Below are 986 nucleotides of genomic sequence, written 5' to 3'. Positions count from 1 at the left end.
CGTTTGCGTGTGTTTCAAAAGACAGAGTGAGACTGAGAGATAGATAGACAAAAAACGAAAGAGAGAAAGAGACTAGAATAACACATTATTCGATTCCTCTGATCAAACATTATGTCCCTAGCCTCCATTTCTTTATTTTTATTTGTTACAACTAGACAGAGAAATAAAGTAGATTAGGCAAAGTGCGATAACGACGGGTCTTCTTCATATCATTGTGCCATGGCTCGGACAAGGGTTAAAAACTATTAAAAGGAGGTTTATCCAAACGGCGAAAACATTAAAGTGTATAGCGTTTGTTGTTGATAACTTATTTACACTTGTTATTAAACAAGATAACTCATAACATTAATCATAACCAATTCAGGTTAGAATGTTTAACTCTAAATTATATATTATTTCAGACTAATATTGATATTCAGTTATTTCACAAGGTCAAGAAAATGATGACGATGATAAGATAAGAAGATGGATATGCAATGTTTACAATAGACAGATCGATATTTGCAATTTATCTTTTGCATCTGAAAGATATCATGCGATAAAAAATATGTATATACAGTAATGTAAATATGTCAAAATTTGTATAAATTTTGCAGGATTAACCAACTGAATTACCAAGCCACGTAACAAAAATAATCGCACGTGTTAGATAATGTACATTTTTTAAAAACTATATATAAGTACTGAAATGTAATATAAGAAAATTACATATCACTTATCCAGAGCATGTTTTTACGGAAGTAATGAAATAACCCCATAAAGATTTCCAGCACCTTCAGAATAGTGTAATTTGAGTTTCTTTCGCATTTACTAGAGCGTAAAATTTGACGATTTTGAACACTCTTGGTATACGGTCCCAGTGCCTTTATATCTCATACACATCGGTATCCCATTCAGCGCCGAAATATTACTAATGGTATGTTATTTTACTGAAAAAAAAAATGTGGAATAGCAGCAGATGAAACAGCGCATGCGCACGCGCGCAT

The sequence above is a fragment of the Penaeus monodon genome, chromosome 27, assembly GCF_015228065.2.
Source record: "Penaeus monodon isolate SGIC_2016 chromosome 27, NSTDA_Pmon_1, whole genome shotgun sequence".
Lineage (NCBI taxonomy): Eukaryota > Metazoa > Arthropoda > Malacostraca > Decapoda > Penaeidae > Penaeus > Penaeus monodon.
This window is presented reverse-complemented; position numbering follows the sequence as displayed.